Source organism: Palaemon carinicauda, chromosome 1, assembly GCF_036898095.1.
Source record: "Palaemon carinicauda isolate YSFRI2023 chromosome 1, ASM3689809v2, whole genome shotgun sequence".
NCBI classification, from domain to species: Eukaryota; Metazoa; Arthropoda; class Malacostraca; order Decapoda; family Palaemonidae; genus Palaemon; species Palaemon carinicauda.
This window is the reverse complement of record NC_090725.1, coordinates 196,049,364-196,070,367: the sequence shown is the minus strand read 5'-3', so window position 1 is coordinate 196,070,367 and position 21,004 is coordinate 196,049,364.

The following is a 21,004-nucleotide window of genomic DNA, read 5'->3' as shown; positions in this document are numbered from 1 at the left end:
CGGAAACACGGCCAGGGTATATACTTATCGTAACTTGCATGGCCAGCAGAGCCGTGTACCTTGACTTCTGTCCCTCTTTGGAAGCAGAAGAATTCGTGTTGGCACTTAGACGGTTTAGCGCCACCCACGGTGCCCCACAGCTCATCATGTCCGATAACCATCAAACCTTCAAGGCTGCCAGCCACCTCCTGCAGGGACTTTATAAGGAGGATGAAGTCCAGCAGTTCCTGAGGAAAACTGGCATAGAGTGGCGGTTTCAGACACCCCGTGCACCTTGGAAAGGTGGGTTCTTCGAGCGTTTGATAGGAGTAACGAAACGGACCCTCCAGATAGCCCTCGGAAAGAAGTACCTGCCGGACGCCCACGTGCTAACCCTCGTGAAAGAAGCAGAAGCAGTGGTGAATAATCGACCGCTCATGTACAGCGGTGACGAGCGCGAGGATGAAGTCCTCACCCCCTCCCATTTGATAAGAGGACACCAAGTCCACCTCATGGCCCCGATCTTACCGGACGACCATCTCAACGCAACCTTCACCTCTCGGAAGCTACGTGATCGTTACGTAAGATTGACAGATTCGCTCAAAGCCTTTAGGGAACGCTGGAGAAAGGAATACTTGAGTGCCTTGAGGGCCCGGCATGACAGTCGGCCCGGGGAACCCTCCAAGCTGCACCCCGGAGACATCGTGCTAGTGAAGCAGGACAATAAGAAGAGAGCGACTTGGCCTCTGGGACGTGTCGTGGAGACGTATCCTGACGACAACGGAGTCGTACGCTCGGCGAAAGTGTTGTTTGAGGGTGTCGAATCGCTGCGAGCTGTCAGCCACCTGGTTCCCCTAGAAATAGCCCCCTCTGAGGATGACCATGAAGGAGACGACGGAGACGACGGAGAAGAGGGTGCGAACAGTTCGACAGCCGGAATGCCAGGGATAGCGGAGACGTCTGGGAACGACCAGGGTATGGCAACAGCTACGACAACTCAACAACCAGCCACAGGAACGGACGACAACGACGAGGAAGGTGAGAACTATGCAGTTAGTGAAAGAAGTGAAAATGAAAATGAAACAGAGCAGACGAACGCACAAGGACGTTCTGCACGCCCATTGAGAAGGGCTGCCGCGAAACAGCGAGAACTAATGGACTGTCTGCTGAAAGGTGACGATATATAAAAAGTAGCTGTAAACTGTAAGTGAAAAGGGGGCGTGTTCTATCTGGAAGGTAGGGAGGGTGGAGTTTGTGAGGTGTGCGTGAATCTGCGGAGGTTGGAAGTGCTTAGGGGTGGAGAACGGGGACGGGATGGTCTCTCGTGCGTACAGACCGAGCGTTGCACAGAACCAGCCCCTCCCTCTTGTACTCCATTAAGTAACAGCCTGCATGTAGCAGCGCTATAGAAGTCTCGATTATTGTGAGTTGAGACAGACTGAATTTGAATTGTCATTTATGTATTTCTGCCATTTCTTGAATTGTTTTAGGCCCATTGCCTAATTGTCTTTGCACTTGAATTATTATGATTGCATTTCTGCCATTTCTTGAATTGTTTTAGGCCCATTGCCTAATTGTCTTTGCACTTGAATTATTATGATTGCATTTCTGCCATTTCTTGAATTGTCTTAGGCCCATTGCCTAATTGTCTTTGCACTTGAATTATTATGATTGCATTTCTGCCATTTCTTGAATTGTCTTAGGCCCATTGCCTAATTGTCTTTGCACTTGAATTATTATAATTGCATTTCTGCCATTTCTTGGAATGTCTTAGGCCCATTGCCTAATTGTCTTTGCACTTGAATTATTGTTTGCATTTCTGCCATTTCTTGAATAGTCTTAGGCCCATTGCCTAATTGCTTGACAATTGAATTATGTAAAATGTGTACATTATCACTTATTTCTGCTGTTCCTTATGTGTATTACACGAGTGCTTTAGAATTGCTAGGCCCATTGCCTATTTTGATGTGTTATATGACTGTATATTATTGATTGTGTTTATTACCCCGGGGTAACATTGCTGTTGTATATTGTGCGTACTCTGTTCGAGTCGTTGCGGAGCGCTACGCAGCGAGCCTAACAGAGTCTCGGAGTAAGCCACTCCCCTCACCCCGAGTCTAGCTCCATCCAATTGACCGACGTTTCATCGCTCCTTATTTTGGGGCGTGGAGGATGTCGGGAATTTCGACCCGATCAATCGAAATTCCCGCCATTTGACTCCACCTACGATTACGTCAAATTGGAGGGAGAGGAGAAACTCGCGGGCGAATGAATGTAGTTCCAGACGTGATCGTTTAGAGCCAAAAAGGGAAACCACCTGGTAGGAAGGCGCTGAGACTAATAAAATCAATTGCTGGTAATTTAAGATTAGGAAAAATAAAGTCATTCTGTTGTAACATGATAAAGAAATCCAATCTAGAAATTTAGGTTCAGGACAAATTGCGCCAAAAAGGTGACGTCCGAGGTTGCAAGGATAGCTCGTCCTCTTTGATCCAACGTCCCCGACCAAAGTAAGTCCCCTCTAATTGTTATCTCTCCTCTCTACCTTGTCTACCAGGTTGGTTGTAGTAGAAGTTTGAGTGCAAGACGTTTAGTTTTTATATCGCAGTTTAGTGTAGAGATCCTTGTGATTGGGGATCTGAATCCTGAGTTAAATAAGAATAGGGATATTTGGTGTGTGATTCGTTGTGTATTGAATTCGAATTGGCACTATTTTCAGTTTGTTAATGAGTCCGGTGTGGACTTTGTGCTTGAAGAGCACATGCTACATTACCTAGGGTCAGTCTTGTTTTTCAGTGAGTTTTGTGAATGCTTAAGAATGTTGTTTGTCTTTATCAGAGTTTATTTTTGTAATAAAACTGTAAATTTTATCGCCGTATTTTAGTTAACTCCTGGAGGGTTTTGGCGAATCTTGCCTCTTCAAGGCCTTGCGATCCGCCCAGTACATCGGGCAGATTTAATAAACTGGTGAAAATCACAACATTTAATAAAAAAAAAAATGAATAGATAAATAAATGTAACAAGTACGGATTCATAGTTTATAAATAAAAGGCCAGTAGTAACACCAGTGATTCGCGCAATCCACCTTAGCCTAAAAAAACTCTTTATCGTGTTCAGAAGCAATGAACTATTTTTGCAATTCGAAGACAATCACGTTTTCTAATAAAGAAAATAGGTTAAGCTAAATGGACAAAATAGAGGAGAGCATGTATTGGAAAATATTACGTGCTATCATCATTTTTTTTTTTTTTTTTATCTTAAAAACTTAGGTGAGTATGCAAGCGAGCAGTTCGGTGATAACTGAGAGACGGTGTAATTGCAACTGACTTCATCTCAACGCAGCATGAGTATAATTATAAGCCGTTCCAACCAAGAACGGCACAAAAATTCAACCACAATGATTCAAGTACATACAGGAATAGACAGGCTATCAGTGCAAGGGGAGAGTGATAACGATAGTGTACAAAAACAGAAATACCGTTACAGTGTCCGAGCGTGTGTGATACACATACAGAACATGGCTCCCCATAAAAAAATCCCATACATGCGAAATAGGACATCCTGCTCAGGAAGAAGCGTATTGTAGGTGGGTCATCTATCAGGAGATATGCAGGTTTGAGGCAATTGATGGAGAACCAGTCTTCTTTGCCATTAACGTTCGACATGAACGCCTTCGTTGTTCGATTGATCTCAAGGAATGGGCACATGTAAGGGGCCATTATAGGTGGCGTTCTGGTGACATTCCACGCGAAAACGTGCGATGAGTTGGGAAAATCGGTTGGTGTATGTTGCTTTACTTGGGACATGGAGCAAATATTCCCACAACGTGACATAGGTGCTGGAGATTGTCGGAGGAGGTTGAAGACAAAAAATCGACAGGAAGGACCAACGGGTTAACATACACCATTTAGGCGGCCAAGACATACAGGGCATCTTTAGGAGTGCTCCTTAGTCCCAGGAGGACCCAGGGAAGATGGGTAAACCAGTTGGATTCCTTGAAGCGTGATATCAAAGCTGCTTTAAGGGCACTGGTAAAAAGTTCAACCATACCGATGGCTGCAGAGTTGTGTATGGTTGTTTGATTAAGGGGGATACTCAGGAAATTTACTAATTATATCCACGATTCAGAGGTAAAAGTGGTACCCCTGTCGGAAGTAATATGCTCAGGTATACCTAATCTTGCTATCAATCCTGATAGTAAAGCAGATGTACACAAGGCGGAGGTTGCAGTTTCCATGGGTATTGTTTCAGACCAACGAGTCGATGACAATAAACAGGTAATGATATCCTTGAAATGTGGGTAGGGGCCTACAACATCAACGTGAATGTAGGGAAAGCACCGGTGATGCTGAGGAAAGAGGCCCACTCCTGAATCCGTGTGTCGATAGACTTATGAGATTTGACATGAAGTACAGGAGTGCACCCAAACTTTAGCATCCTTAGTAATGCCATGCCAAATGAACTTTGTCTTCAGCAGCTGTGCAATAGAACAGCACGAGAGATGTGATAGGCCATGAATGAAATCAAACACCTGTTGGCGCATGGGAAAAGGTATCCTCGGTCTAGGCTTACCAGGAGGGTGGTGTTGGGGTCGTTGGGAGGGTCGTTCTCTCAATGAAGGGATGTGCAGGATGTCCTATATTCTTGGTACTCTGGATATTTTCGTTGGGCTTCTGCTAAGACATTGTAATCCAATCTCAGATGAAATGCGGCCATTTTCCCAAGGACGTACTGAAGGGTACAATTCAGCCACGATGGAGAGATATCGTAGTTTGTCGGGAGAGCCAGTCGTCAGACTATCGAGTAAAGGCGTGCACCAGAGGCATGTGGTCCGTGCAAATGACGAAGGGTGTACCTTCTGGATATGGCAAGTGCATCGCCAGCAATTTGCAGTCGAAGGTAAAGTAGCCAAATTCAGTCTTGGACAGTTTCCTACGGAAAAGGGCCAGTAGGCGGGCGAGCCGTTGACCACCTGCTCAAGGAATGCCCCAATAGACGTTGCTGGCATCGGTGGAGAGAAGGAGAGGTGCTTGGTCATCAGAGGGTGAACATGCAGTTAAGGGATAACTGAGAAACAGCGTAATTTAAACTGACTTTATTTTGACGCGGCATGAGTATAAGTATAAGCTGTTCCAAACAAGAACGGCCCAAGAATTTGAACACAATGATTCAAGCTCATGCAGTAATATACAGGCTATCAATGCGAGGGGAGAGAAAAAAAAACAGAAATATCGTTACAGTGTACGAGTATGTGTGATTCACATGCGGTACATGAGGCACTCAAAACCGAATATAAGCGGCCTGTTTTATTTATTTTCATATTATCCACATGACATAGGAGAATAATTTCTGTAACTAAGAATCGAGGAGGCTTACTTGAATCAAATATACTCAATGAATACAAATTTACATAAACGTAAAAGTATGTAATCATATCACGAAAAACGCTATAATGAACGCTGTGACGAGACATCAGAAAAAATGCTACTTGACTTCTGCTTATACCTAAATTATACTCTTTTCAATTTTATATACAGACAGGCCATGCACTTGAAACATTGGTAGAAAATTTACTTTTTTTTTTATGAATATATAATTATGCAAAAGGGAAGAAATATCCAATCATAAATGAATACCAAAACTTGACTAGACATAGACATACAAGGTGCCATCGTATGATCAACCCCACACACAATAAAAACAGCAACCAACCCATTGACTAAGCCATCAATGCACGATAAGATAGAAAAAGAAAACTATGAAATAGTACCCAAACAAAGCATTTATTATATGTTGAATATTCAATATTTTGTCCGCAAAGTACAATTAGTTACCATATTATACCTAAAAAAAAATCATTGCTCAAAAAAAGCCAATTAAAAGAAAAAAAAAAGAAAAAAAAAAAGATTGCACGCGATGATTAGCTAACTTTGAAATTGAAGCTCACATTTCAGTTTTGAAAAACTGGAAATTATATGCAATGAGATTAAGCTACAGGGTAAATAATATAAAGATTTAATACCATTGATGCCAAGATAAAATAACATTGGAAATAAGCTATACTTTTGACTGCATATTTTTGATAATGCCACACTAGGATATTATCTATGAGATGTTCAGTTAGCTTCGACTATAAACATTGAAGTTAATATCTCTAACCAAATATATATATATATATATATATACATATATATATATATATATATATATATATATATATATATATATATATATATATATATATATATATATATATATATAATGACACACGTAAATGTTGTTCATGAGAACTACCAACTATGAATAGCTATAAAACTATTTATATTGACAAGGAAGGGAAGTATACACTGTAATACATTCAATTTCTGCAAAACAATGGACATTTACATTAGGCTTTGCGTCTTGCTTTAGTAGTCATTTAGTGATTACATTCATTTCAATCTCATGGGAGTCTCTTTAGCTTCTATACTATTTTATATCAATATTGTAAAATACTTATATTTAGAAGAAAAAACAGAATGTTTATCTGTTACAATATTTATGAATATTGATAATATGTCTTAAAGATCTAAAACTTGTTTTTTTCTTCATAGCCCATTGATCGGGTTTTTTAATATCCTTTCATTTAGGATTATCCATAGGAAACCTTATGAAAATGCGTAGTGTGAATGTTGATATAATTAGAATTTTATAAATACTCATCTAATAGGAGTGTTTTAATTGATCCTGATTTTTTAACATAGTTCGTTCTTAACAATGAAGTTCCTGATCTTCGTGGATTAATAATATGCTTAAGATGCCACTGGATTTCTTCTAATGGATACTTTTCAAGAAATTCTCTTTGAAAAATAGTATCAGTGTACATTTACTAATATATACATTTAGTAGAAAAAAAACTGTACTCTCTCTCTCTCTCTCTCTCTCTCTCTCTCTCTCTCTCTCTCTCTCTCTCTCTCTCTCTCTCTCTCTCTCTCTGTCAAGCATACCATATTTTAACAATATGTGCTATATGTTTCATCTTATGTAAATGTGTTTACAGAAGATGGAATATATTGTACATTTTGTTAAAATATGGTATACTTGAGAGAGAGAGAGAGAGAGAGAGAGAGAGAGAGAGAGAGAGAGAGAGAGAGAGAGAGAGAGTTACAATGAGTTACAAGTATTTTTGATAATCCAAAGACTTTTTAGTCAATCCGAAGAGACTCCATTTACTCTTGGGTAAAGTGATTTGGTTTGAAGTTTTGGAGGGTTTTTATGATTTTGTATTTAAAACTTATTCTCGAGCTCGTTTATCTCGTATCTGTTTACTACATCCTCTGGAAGTCGGTTCCACGTATTTGCCATATTGTATGTAAAGAAATTACCACGTTGAGTGGTGTTATATTGTTTCAATTCCTGTTTGTGTCCGTTTAAAGGTTTAAAGGCTGCTCCTGAATAGCATAGGGAAGGGACAGTGACACTGCCCTCTCTAGCAGGGCAATGTTCTAGAGACTGACAATATATACATATGATCAGCGCCGAAGCCCCCTTTCCACCCAAGCTTGGACCAAGGAGGGCCAGGTAATGGCTGCTGATGACTCAGCAAATAGACCTATAGGCTTTTCCAAATCCCCCATCCTTAGCTGATAAGGATGGTGAGGTTTCAGTGATCAAAGGAACTTACGAGTTTGAGCGGGATTCGAACCCCAGTCTGGCAATCAGCAGTCGGGGACGTTAATACATAGGCCACCACAAATTCTGGACTGATTTGTGCTAAGCGTAAATAGATTGTTGTAATCTACATGGGTTATTCCTTTAACAATTTTGAATGCCTCTATTAAATGTACCTTTATTCGTTGAGTTTCTGGATCAAATAGGTTCAAACGTTTCTTCCTCCATTTATATCCAATTGTCTTGGTGTAGGAATTACCTTCCTGACCCTAGCTTGTACCCATTCCAGTCTATCTATATCCTTCTAAAAAAATTGGAGCCCAGAATTGGACTCCTATTAAAGATGTGGTCTTACTAATAATATGTACAGCTGTAATACAGTGGTTTTTTCTGTATTTGAATTGTCTCTTTATGTAACCTATCAGATTTTTGTGCTTTCTTTTCAGTTTTTATGCTCTGTTTGATGAACTTCCAATTTATGCTAGCAATAATGCCGAGGTCTTCCTCCTGTTCTACACTATCTATTTCATTACCCAACAGTGAGTAATCTGTTTGTTGGTTACTATAACAGATGTGCATAACTACATTTGCCACAGTTGAAACGCATTTGCCATTTTACCGGACCCTTCACTTAATTTAATTAGATCCTCTCTTAAGACTTCATTTATGGCTCCTTTTAACATCATCAAATTTAATCCTAAAAATATGTCGTTAATATAAATGAAAAATAGTAATGGTTGAATGACAGATCCCTGAGGCACACCGCTTGTAACAGCTGCCCGCTCTGAGGCTTCTCCATTAATTATAACTGTTTTCTGCACCTTAGCTAATCTTTGATCCATTCAACTGGCTCGTCAATGATGTCTAATACTCTAATTTTAACCAAAAAAAAATATATTTCTGAGAGACTTTGCCAAAAGCCATTAGAAAGGCTAGGGATATAATTTCTATTGCATTGTTTTTGTCATAAATGCTAAACGTGGAAAAAAGTCAAACAAGTTTGTCGCACAGAATCTCTTTTATCTAAAACCATTTTGGCTTTCTATCAGAAGACTGTTTTTCTCTATATGCTCTACTATTGAATTTACTATAATTGATTCAAAAATTTTTCAAGGCACTGAAGTTAGACACGCAGGTCGATACTTATCTGATTCTTCTTTTAGTCCTTTCTTGTAGATTGAAAGAACTTTGCTTAGTTTCCATCCTTGTGGTGCCCTTCTTTCGTTGGCTGTCTTTCGAAATATTTTGTATAAGTGCGCAGCTAACTCTTCTGCTAGTTCTATAATCTCTCTTGAATGAATATCATCTGGACCTGGTGCCTTAGCCTTACTATGTCCCTTTATTTTCTTGTTGACATCTTCCGTTGTAAAGGTGACTGTTTTTAATGGTTGTGGCCCTTCATGGTTGAAGCTGGTTCGGGGAGGGTCGTTGATTTTTTGCTAATGAATGCAGTTGTGAAATGTGCATTCATCAGTTCAGCTTTCTCCAAATCACTAGTCATACTCTCTGTGTCTCCTAATCGGCTAATGTTGTTTTGATTAGTTTTCTACTGTTTAGATAAACAAAGAATCCTTTCGGGTTTTCTTTACTACCTGAAGCCATTCAATTCTCTTCATTGATCTTGACATTGCTATCTAGTCTATCTACATCTCTACTCAAGTTTTTTAGCTCTGAAATTTCACGAATGGAAGGCTGTGAACCCATTGACTTTTGTTTCCTCCATTTGGTCAAATTTTTCTGTGTAGTATACATTAGGTCCTTATATATATATATATATATATATATATATATATATATATATATATATATATATATATATCTACAAAGAAGTCCAATTGTGTATCTATATTCCATGTTTCATCGGATTCTAAATTCTTGGTGTATTCCTTCAGTTGCATACAGTTACCCCTACTGTATTCAAGCTTTTTTATATTTGTCCTTTCTTTTAAATAAGGACTATATGCCAGGAACAAATTATTCTGTGAACACTTTTGCCAATATTTTCGTCTACTAAGATAATGGATACTGAAATTTCTTCTGTTGTTAGCACAATATGTAGTATGTTGTTTCCCCTAGTTGGTTTATCATCCCACTGAGAGAGGAATTATTGTTGACAAATTCTAGTAGCTTGTGTCCCTCTGTGTATGATGTAAAATTCATAGTGTTCAAGTTTACTGCTGCATTGAAATCTCCCATTTGAACAGCTACTTATTGTTCACTCCTTGTCCAAGTTGTCTGCACAGCTCTTCATCATGTTATTGCAATTAATGTGGTTGTCTATATATTACTAGTATGGACAGGCTTTGTTCCTATGGTGGTAATATTTGCACCTGTCACTTCGTATTCGGTTTCTAGTTTTTCATATTGTGATTAGGTGGTTTTTAGCATAGAGCATTACCCCTCCACCGTTTCTACGAAGACGGTCCCTTTTGAAAAACTTGAAACCTGAGATTTCATATTCTCCAATAAAATCATTTTTTTTCCTTCTTGAAACCAGGTCTGGGTAATAAATCTAGTTCCTCCCCAGCTATCATTGTCCTGAAGTTTCTCATATTATTTATAACTGACTGAGCATTGAATTGGGCCACTTTGAAGAAAGTTATTTTTTTTCTCTCTGCCCCTGTGGCTTTGCTATTTCCCCTGATTTACTAGTGGTTTAGTTATACTTTTATCTACATTGTCTAAGCTTTCTTCCCAATTTCCACTATTTATTGTTGGAGGATTTTCTAAGTGTCAAGCTTGTCCTGTGTTTACCATATTCCTTAATTAATTGTACAAGTTGAGAGTAAGTTGTTTTCCATATAGTCTCTTGCCTTCTTCACTAAATTGTATTCCATCTCTTTTGTACAATTTTTCTTGCCGCTGAAAGTGTCCCAAGGATCTATAAATTTTAATTTTTTTTTTTCTGGAATATGGAGTTAGGCCTTTCATTCATCCCTATGGCCTTGCTATGGTGAAGTGGCAGACATTGAGTCTTCGGAGAATACCTATAACTATAGCATTATCGGTCTTGTTCCTCACCCTTTCAATAGTTTTTCTAGCTCTTTAACCAAAGGTTTGGTTTGATCAGCAGCATCCTTTCTTAGGAATAGATAATTTCCGGTTGCCTGAACAATAACAGTGGTTTTTTTGTTCTCTGTTGTCATTTTACTAACCAATTCTTCTATCTCTTGTACATTGGCCCTGGATAGAACCTGACCTTTCTCTTCTTTTTGAGACCGAAGTGCTCCCCGTGGTCCTTTACCATAGAGTCTGCAATTAACACACTCTCGTCTTCCTCTCCCTCTGCTAGGAGGGACAATCTGTTTCCGGTGGCAGTTACATTTCTAAGCTATTGTTTCTTCTTGGCCTTTGATACCTTTCCTCTATTGAGTTTTATGAACTCTCTGGTCTTGTTGGCAATTATTGTCTCTCTAAATTCTGTCCTTGATTTTACCTAATTTTGTATTTCTTCGATTTTAATCCCATTTTCTACCACATCATGTATGACTTCTTTATTTCATATGTCTAACTGTTGGAACTTGTACATGGCCTCTATCATTTGTATTCTTAGTTCTTGGTTTTAATTTTTGAATTTTACTATTCCCTGCTCCTCCTGACAGCACAGGTATACACTATTACAGTGCAGGTGTGCAGTGCACCCTTCTTTGAAGTCGATGCAGCATTTACTTATCTGTCATTTTAAGTGGACAGTAGTTGTCACTCTTTCATGGTGAGAAATGAAACACATGCGTTTCTAAGGATCCCTACAAACAAGTAATTGGCTCATGTTCGGGCACCCATAAAATCTCTTGCTTTTCATTACTCGCCATGAAACAGTGGTAGCTACCATCCACTGAATTTTGGCCTATGTTCAGAGGCCTTAAGATGCCTAATAATTGTCATTTATCTTGACATACAAAATCGAGTAACTTGTAATGCACGAGCAGCCCATAATGCTCATGAAAATAAAAAATGCTTTCTCTATGTTGGGTTCTACACAATGTACTGGATGACCATCATTTGACTTTATTAAAACTAAATAACAAAAGCCATTGAATGCAACAAGCTAATTACTATTATTCTATTGTCAATTTTTAATCTCATCCTTATTGACGAAAGCCAATGATTGCACATATGCATTTCCCTTTCAAGGCCTTTAAATGCTTGGGTTGCTGTTAAATAAAGTTAATTGTAAAAGAGGTTTTCTTTCATTCGCATTTCCTCATTGGTGACCTAGAGAATACCTCGAACATCCATCCTGCTACCTAGCTCACTGTTTCATCAGCCATATCCACCAATGATATTCACAACTGATCCAACTCTGTCCACATTGGCACAGTGAAACTCCTTCTCATTGCTTGTAGAAATACATTTGCCTTGTTCCCTCTAAAGACCTTAACTCGTCCATTCAAAGATTGCTGATGTCTGACTGGTTGACACAAATGAATATGCTATCCTCATTTAAAGATGCTGGCACCGTCATTTGGGGGACACCAAATACCAATGGAATTTCATCCTTGCCCACGTTACACTGTCTCTCATTGTTGTAGATTTCATCACCGATTTTCACCTGACTGACGCCACACACGAAAACTCAGTTAATGCCAGGTCTTACTCTATGACATTTCTATCTCCTGCTCCCTCTGACCTTGCTCTACAATTCATCATGCACACGGACTCCTACATCTACCTCCTTACTTTACATCTTAACATATTCAGCCCAGAAATACGTTAAAATTCCATGGTTCCAGGAACGCGCAGTATCTTTCACCACATAAAGACAAAAGGGCCACCAGTGTTTCAGAGAATAAGATATCCAGCCTAAGACTTTTTGAATGCTAGTGGAATGAAAGATATGGGCATTTTCCAATAAGCTTTAAAGCCCATGGTCGTCGCCCATGTACATCGTCCTGGAGAACGATGGGTCCCAATACCCTTGAGTGGATTACAAACATCTTAACATGCACACAAAACCAGACCACTACCCCTCTGCTCATTTCCAACATCACCACCTACCTTCATAGTGCTAAAGTACTTTTTACCCTCGACTTCCTAAATGGGTATTTTCAGGTGCCCATGAACCCAGAAAATATCCACAAAACTCCCATCACCACCCCCTTCAAAACGTATACTTTAAATTGCTCCTGCCATGGCCTCCGTAATGCAAGGGCCACATTTCCATGGCTCATAAATGGAATCTTCGGGAACTCCCCTTTTGAGTATGTCATTTAGATGATATTCTGGTATTCTCCCCCAAACAAAGAAGACCACCTACGTCACCTATATATCATCCATGACCTCCTGCAGCACAAGGGCATTATGCTCATGAATAATATGTGTATCTTCGGTGCCAAGATAGTGCATTCTTGGGTCATCTCATCACTTCTGAGACCGTTCACCTACACCTTAGAAGGTATCAGCAGTACAGAAGTTCCCCCTGCCCTCCAGCATCAAAGTACTGTCAGAGTTTTTTGACATGGCGCACTTTTATTACAGGTTATTGCCACCCATTGCTACCACTCTTGCCTCCTCTACTACTCCCTTGATTGTAAGCCCAAAAAACTAAAGGGGGACCCCTCTAGGAGGCAGTCTTCTTAAAGACAAAGAAAGTTCTATGAACTGATATGGCTCTTACCTTTCCCGTGCCAACAGCACCCCTCCTACTCTCCACCAATGCCAGCAACGTCACTGTATGGGCATTACTCTCTTTAGGAGTAAACTTTCCAACTAGTAACCTATCTATTCTACCTATTACTGCAAATTGCTGGTGGTGTATTCTTAAAGGGCGCATTCTTTATTATTCGCATGGACCTTTTGAACTTGAGCACATCTTTGCTTGACAGCCCAGCACTTTCCGTCCAACAGTGTTTATATCCTTCTGCCCCTTTTGAATACAACTGTACCCTTCAACACATCCCTGGTAATCTGAATCCCATATCTAATGGGCTCTCCTGAAACACAATGGCTGATGTCCATCTCGGGGATATTACAAAGCCTTAGAGGAGGCACAATGAGAGGACTCTTCATAGCATATATGAAAGACGTCCCACACATCTCTCCATTTGGAAGCTGTTCCCTTGATAACTCCCACGCCATCCACCTCATTGACATTGTTACTGGTGAGCCATGCCCATGGATACCAACATATATGAACCAAAATGTGTTTCATTTAACCCATGGCCACTCACACCCCTTGAGCCAGTCAACTGCGCAGCTAGTGAAGTCGAAGTTCACATGGTATAGCATTAGTAAATATGCCAAGGAATAGGTCAGCTCCTGTACTTCAGGTCAAACTTCAAAACGTCCTTGGCATACAAATTCGGGTTTGAGCACTTTTCATGAATATTAGCATCATTTGTCCCCTATTCACGTTAACGTATATAGCGTCTACCACAATAACAAGAACATTGTTACCTTCTCAGCCATTGATTGTTCCACTTGCTGGCCGGAAGCCATCCTCATACAAGATAAAATATCTATTCTATGTACTGTTGCCTTAATTTCTGATTATGTAGCAAGATTTAGCATTCCAGAACATATCATTTTTGACAAGGGTACCAGTTTCAAATTTAATTTGTTAAATATCATTAGGGCATCTTCTCGCCATCATCACACACCAGAAAACCACTTACAACCCTACAGACAACAGAATGGTAAAATATTTCCATCAGACCCTCAAAGCGGCTTTGATTTGTCTCTGCTCCCACTCCAGCGAGTTTCTAAAATTTACCTGGGCTATCCTTGGCTGGAGAACTATTTATAAAGATACCATGGATGTCAATTGCAAAAATAGTAAATGGTGACTCATTGTCCATCCCAGCAAATCTTTGTTTTCCTTGTCTTCCATCTCCTCCAATGGTCTCCAGAGCCTGTGCCATGTTGTTTGGATATTTATACTCTGCTGTCAAACTTACAAGCCTACACATGTACAGACCTCAGTATACGTATTCGTTAGCATTGACATTTGGTCATGGACAAGAGGATTGGAGAGTCATTAACCGTATAAAACCTGTATATCTCATTCAAAATGAATCACCAACAATACAATTCTCTAGGGTAGCTCCCCATGTCAACTTTTTGGGGGAGCCATGTAATGCACATGCAATCAAGTCGCATACAAATAAAGAAGAATGACTTCTCAGAGCATGCAGTAACTTCCATCCGACCTCATTAGATTAGAATTGAAATGCTGTTGAATGTAGCATGGTGATTTTGACCCTATTTTTATTAATGTTATCATATTCTCAATATTGATACCAATGCCATCCTTAGTGATAACATCCGTTGCATGTACAGTACATATACAACTGTCACCTACATGTGACCCCTTGAGGGACTATAAATAATGGCGTTGTCCTATCTAAGCAATTTGTTCGAGAGATTTTCCTTTATTTGCAACTTCTTTGGGCCTGTCAAAAACGTCATACTGATCAGTCTGCTGCCTTGTAAGTCACGTGGAAGACGTGTAAGTTGGTATATAATTATTCAACTTTAAACCATTACTTTTTACGCTGATTGGTCGTTGAATGTATAGAAGCATATATATATATATATATATATATATATATATATATATATATATATATATATATATATATATATATATATATATATATATATATACTGTTTTAAATAGTTGGTGTTACAATAAATAAAACGTTCAGTGTACTTTCAGATTAAAATATCGTTTTTGTTTTTTTGTTTGTTTGTTCATATAAAATATATTTCTAACAGTTAGTTATGTATTAACCTTACTCTTTTCCACAAATGAGTTGCATATTCTAAATGGCATACGAATAATGAATGAAATTTATTCATTCTAATTCATTATATAGTTAGTGTATAAAGTTTTTTTCCCAGTCTGAGGATAAGAACAATAAAAACTGCAAAAGCGATGCTAGTAAAATTAAAAAGCAGATTTTAGTAGTAGTAATCCTAATCTACCCAGAGTTACATGTCTTGGAGTAAAATATTGCCTAGATTTAAATACTAGTACGCAGACAAACACACACACACATACACACACACACACACACACACACATATATATATATATATATATATATATATATATATATATATATGTGTGTGTGTGTGTGTGTGTGTGTGTGTGTGTATATATGCATGCGAGTGTGCATGTATGTCACAATATGCCCAGGAAGTTTTTATTCCAAGTTTTCTCCATGTATTACTACGTTCTCTGCCAGGTAACCCAATATTCGAAACATTACTATTTGAGATAAATTTATTTTCAAAATACGTGATCTTTAATCTTTTATTCACAAAATCCAAATTCCGAGCCTCCACCTTTCTCATATACACGATGGTCATGAGATTCTAAACTGAGTCTCCTTGTGTTACTAAACCTTATTTATTAAAACATAATTAAACTGGTAATACAAACTATGCCATTTTTTCCTGGCACAACTTGTACTTGAAACTTTCAAAGAAAATCACGTAGAATAATAATTTTATCTAATGCACCTTTTTGCTTTTACGTATTAGTTCTGATAGTCATTCCCCCTCACAGAATGTGCAGACATATTGGATGATAAAAACACTGTTCTCCACACTTTACTATTTTATCGAAAAATATGGTATATCGAAATTTACTTGGCATACAATTGAGGTAAAATATTTAAAAGAAAAAGTACCATAAGTTTCCTTTTTGTTGGACAATGAAAATTGTTAGCTTTTTTAGAGTGTGTCATAATCGTAAGCATCGGGACATTGCATTGGGGAAACAATTCATTGAGTAACTGTTGAGGTATATACATAAATTACAAGAAAGGGAGATTAAGAAGAAAGAGAATAACAATAATATTATTCACCATTATAAGGTCATAGAATTGTTCGAGAAATACACTAGAATTCTTCGGTAGACATTTACAGTGAAACAGATTTATTGAAATCATTGCTCAGGATATCTCATTAACACACATAGTGGTAAATGAATACCTCCCTCATCCATATATTTATTGTTGGTAATAAAACATCTGTAAAACGAGTTAAGAAAAGTAGAGCAACATAAGATTAAAAAAAAAAATTATGCAAATATTTCAGTATTCAAGACACAAATGTGACTACAATACCGATGCAATGAAGAAAAGGAAATAATAAAAGTGGGAAGTACACTATAAACCTAATTATCCATAGTAAAGAATGCTTAAGAAGGAAAAAACGTTCTGTATTTGAATATGGAGTCAAACTTTTGAGGCTTGCATGCAACCATTTTGATTTTTTTATAAGATTCCAGCGACCAGAAATAGGTCACTGATAGTTGCTTAATAAATATGTTGTTTTATTCTTGTAGAGGCTCGTGGTGCAGCGCGGTATTTTTTTTTTTTTTTATTTAAATTGTGAAGTAACAAAAAAGAAAATAGAACAAAGACTCAAAGATAAAACAACAAATTTGCGTTCACGAGGGAAAATCAGAGACATTGTATCATAAACCTCAAATGAAAATGAAATAATAACAAAACAATAAGTAGAGATTTCAAGAAGAGAAAATCGACGTAGAGTGATTATTTTTCCGAAAGTCTTCCCGGCTTCCAAACTCGCTTCCAAGCAATTGAAAAATAATGACCCCTTTATTGTGATTTTGGTTTCAGATATTTTTGAATGAGAGTGGTTTTCCATCAATGTTGGAGTTCCACAAAGAAACAGAAAGGATTTTAATCAGACAACCTCTCTCTCTCTCTCTCTCTCTCTCTCTCTCTCTCTCTCTCTCTCTCTCTCTCTCTCTCTCTCTCTCTCTCTGCCTTTTTATGTGCGTACTGTTAGCTCCTGGTGTGAAAAGCAAACAGTAAAATGATGTATAAAAGATACTGGCTCATATTTATCCCTGTTAATTATATGATAAAAGAAACGTTTCCTACACAATCGCATTATGCTGAGAATTACAAGTGGTATTACAAGCACGATTGTCTTTCTTATTCCTAAAATCAATTTTTCAAACAGTATACAAGTAATGTAATTGGTCGAAGGAGAGACTAAAATGTTTAAAAATATACAGATATAAATTTGATTTACTATTTAATCCAATTGCTTTGAAGCTTTGCAAAGTTTGCCATACGAGATTTACTCTCGACTGCTTATTTCTTATCTATTGGATTTCAAAATCCTAGAACATGAACTTCAGACACAGTTAGATTGTTTGATTCATTACCTTTAAACAAAATTTATGAATACAGCCGGAACTATCATTTTCACTTATTCTAAATGCTTTATCACTCTATTCATTTCATATTTCTATTTTTAGGTTTAGTACCACTGCAGATAATAAATCTAGAAAGACGTTTTAGGCACTAGTTCTATTTCCCTCTAAATAAATTTAGTTATATTCTCCACAAAACAGAGAAATGTGCGAGGTTGAATATGGGAACTATTTCTAAGATTATTTTAGGCTCTCATGGTGAAAAACTAATGTTTCTTATGTAAAACTAGTCTAAATGCATATTTATTTACACTATTTAGATAGTTAAATAACCCCACTTTCCAGGTAATATTGAATGACTTTCGATGATAATATTGTACATTAACTAATTCTTTGTCTTAGAACAAAGAGAAAGTCGTTTTAAAATAAAAGGGACAATAATGCTGAGGTGAGAGGGGATGCAAATCATCTAGGTGAGATAGCAATTGATGTTATTCCTATTGTAATGGTCATATTCTATATCGAGTTAATAAAACCCCATGAACCTTAATAAGAGAAATCAGTCTTCATCTAATCAGTCAGGTGGCATTCACAACAGGCAACCAAACGCAACACGGTGTACATGTCTGTTAAGCAAATACCACGAAGACCAATTACTCCAGCAGGTTTCTAAGTTCTCTCTCTCTCTCTCTCTCTCTCTCTCTCTCTCTCTCTCTCTCTCTCTCTCTCTCTCTCTCTCTCTCACTCTTTCAATATTGCCTTTAAATTATTTCTATCAAAATATTCGTCGTCCATAGATGCCTCATACGGCTCGTCCCATTTACTTTAAAAACGCTAACATGCCTATTTTAAAAAGATCATAAATTTAACTTCCTAACTTATGTTTAAATTGTTCTCACTCTAATTAGCTGATTATTAGTCAAAAGGGTTCTTTAGGGTAAAATTACAAACACAGTAGAAGTTCAGCAAATTGAGAAAATTACTAATTATTTTCCCACGTAAATATTTCCCTTATGTATGAATCTCTCTCTCTCTCTCTCTCTCTCTCTCTCTCTCTCTCTCTCTCTCTCTCTCTCTCTCTCTCTCTCATGCTTATTTTTCTGTTGAAAACGATTGGAACCTCCAAAACGTTCTTACTCTGCCAAAACCACAAACTATTTTTATCATTCCTAAGACTACGATATGAAGCTCTATTTCTTATCAAGTTCATCTTCATCCGACACCTTACTTTACTATTCATTGTCTATTTGCAACACTGTTCACATAATGTGAATATTCTGCTATTCATAATATAATAAAAGTTTTTACTCCAAATAAAAGTTGATCTCAATTAATAAATGTTTTTTTTCAGTCTCCATGTATATTGAGTTTACATTTATTTTCTCCATTGTCAAAATGGAAAGTAATATTAACCCTGGGCTGGTATTGCTATTTCAACAACCGATTCAAGAGCAATAGGGTCAAACTCGATCCCGACTTGAAAGAAAATTATGACAAATCAGCAGAATAATCAGCAGTAGGTAGATTTCAAGTAAGCACAAAAATTACAGATGACACATGCTTGTACAGTTTGTAGAAAGAACCAACCTTAGAATAATGAACACCTTTTTTTATCAATGGGAACAAAGATAATGAATATGGAAAACCCCAAATGAAGAAACGAGAAATAAAATTGGTTTTATTATCAGTGAAAAAGCTACTTTAGTGAAAAATGTAAAATAGTTAAGCAAGTTAAAATCAAGCAACCATACAGTAATGAGAAACAAAATCGGATATAAGGAAAGAAAGAGAAAAAAAACTAATTTTAGGAAAGAAAATAAACCGCGCTGTAATAAGTGAAAAACCTAATTAGTTTAGTCCAGCAATACGAAATTGGTGTTCCCAGCTACATGGTGAAGTAGAAGCAAATAAAGAAGTAATGAACAGCAATTTTACAAAAATGTTATTGGAATCAGCATAGGGATAGGTGGGATATTTCCTAATCAAGATCAGAGAAAATTATCAGAAGAGAATATAAACTTAATGAAGAAAAGATGGGAAATGAGGGTAAAATCCAATAGACAGGAAATAGAATGATCAAAACTACCCAAAAGAATTAAACAAGATAAACTCCCAAGATATTTGTAAACACAACCAGACCAAAATTGAGGAAACAATAAAGAAATGAAGAAGCATCATATTGATAAAAAGAAGACCTGGAACAGGGTGCCCATAGATGTTTGTTATAAAGGATGAAATTAGAATATTATCAGCAAAAGAGATGGAGTGATAAAACGTATAGAGGATTTCTCTATAATGCTATACAATAATGATATACCTACTTTACTCTAATTTAAGGGCTACTTTTATGATCTTATACAGTAGAAGAACCCTACTCACTATAGGACCTTCATATGCATTCCAATCCATACAGCATTTCACACCGCATGTTGTTAGTTTATTGTCAAATCCACACTATCAAAACAATTAGAGTACAAGAAAATTTTCCTTTTCTTCTTGAAAGCTTTAATATTTTTAGTCTTTCGGAAGTCTAGTGGGAACTTATTGTATAGTCTCGGGACAGCATATCTAAAGCCTACAGTAGGCACATATCTAGGTTCCATTGATTTAGAGCCATATGTACCTATTTTCGTGTCTGCATGCTTTGTTGGTTGCACAATACTGTATGTAGCAATTCTCTTAGATATTTAGGATGTCCTGTGATAAGTTGATGGGTTATTGTACAAAATCTAAACTCATTTCTCGCTTTAATGGGCCGCTATAGTGTAAATTAAATAGTGTAGGAGTGATCCTTTCTCGGGGTGGGATACCTTTTATCAGTCTTTCTTCTCTATTATGTTTTGCAATTTTGGTAAATTGTAGTAAACGGAGTTAATGTAGTCAATCCTAGTTTATCATAAGTTTCTTTATAGAATGTTCATCGAGGTACTTCTTTATAAAAAAAAAAAATGTTTCTAAGATGATAGCCAGCAGTTTTTACTACATTATTTATTTGGGCATTGAAAGACGAGTTACAGTCAAGAAATATTCCTAGATCTTCAACTTTACTAGATAATAGGGCAGAATTGTTATTTATGTTTATTTGAATATCATACAAGTTTCTTAGTCAGTTTTTCTTTCCAACCACCCTAAACTAAGTTTCATTTTCTTTTAATTTTAGCTTTTTTATTTTTATCCATTACCTAACACTGGCATGAATTCGGTGTAGGTTTTCAGTAGTGTCGTCTACTGTATACA